The sequence below is a fragment of the Elephantulus edwardii genome, unplaced genomic scaffold, assembly GCF_000299155.1.
Source record: "Elephantulus edwardii isolate Elephantulus edwardi_28Jun2011 unplaced genomic scaffold, EleEdw1.0 scaffold00041, whole genome shotgun sequence".
In the NCBI taxonomy this organism is placed as follows: domain Eukaryota; kingdom Metazoa; phylum Chordata; class Mammalia; order Macroscelidea; family Macroscelididae; genus Elephantulus; species Elephantulus edwardii.
This window is the reverse complement of record NW_006399791.1, coordinates 3,872,110-3,873,129: the sequence shown is the minus strand read 5'-3', so window position 1 is coordinate 3,873,129 and position 1,020 is coordinate 3,872,110. Positions and strand designations below refer to the sequence as shown.

Below are 1,020 nucleotides of genomic sequence, written 5' to 3'. Positions count from 1 at the left end.
TATAATTATAGAAAAAAAATAAAAATGATTTCTGTATCATTTGAGTTTCTTTGCAGGTAATAGTTTTATACCATTGGATCCTTCTGTGGTACAAATGATTGAGTTTTGGGCTATTCATGGAAAGGTTAGCAATTTAAACATCAGAGTGCCTGAAAGAAAGCCTTGTTGATTTAATTCCAAAAGATCTGAGCCTTTAAAAACCCTATGGAGTGTTTTTTTAAATATTACTCATAAGAGGCTTTCATGAGATAGAGTCAACTTGATGGCACTGGGCCTTGGATGGATGTTTGTTCTTTGTCATTATGTCTCATAATATAAAAAAAAGAAAATAAATCAGCAAACAACAATAACAAAACATGCCCCCCTTGTTGCCATTAAGTCTATACAGACTCACAGAGGCACTACAAAATAAAGCAGAGCTTCTTTTATAGGATTTTTCAGGCTGTAAATGTTTTCTTTTCAGTTGTGGTTTGATCAAAAGTTTATAGAGCAAATTCATATTCCATTCAACATTTTTTCCCTTAACATTAGTTGCAGTTCCCTCAATGCAATATCACTCTTTTTTTTTTTACCATTTGAAAACAATTTATTGCTTTTTCTCCCAAAGTTTTGTGGATTTCAGACTGCTCAGTTAGACTGAGGATCAGAGGTGAGAACTTGGGCCTCCATGGCGGTTGGCAGCCAGTGCACCAGAGTTAGCCAGCAGATAAGCCCTGACACTGTTGAAAAGAGGTTGCCCCATATTTGTATTAATACCTCCAGAGATGCATTCTTTATTCCTTACACACCATGTCACTGGAATGATAGAGGTTGATTTGGCTATTTTGTTTTGCCCTCTTGCTATAAAAATGAAACATTTAAGTTCATTTCTGAAAAATAAATTGGTCAATAAATTCATTTTGTTCTGCTTCTACTTTACACAAGGCTTCATATTCAACTCGATATCTTTCTTTTTTTCTATAGTTATATTTTATTAATTTTCATAAACATTTACAGAGATTTTGGGTTTCCATTCATTCA

General features: G+C 33.5%; 1 pseudogene; it reads right to left on the bottom strand.

Moving 5' to 3' along the window:
- Nucleotides 1–863: 863 nt before the first annotated feature.
- Nucleotides 864–1,020, bottom strand: part of LOC102858446 — an 11,879-nt pseudogene continuing 11,722 nt past the window's right edge.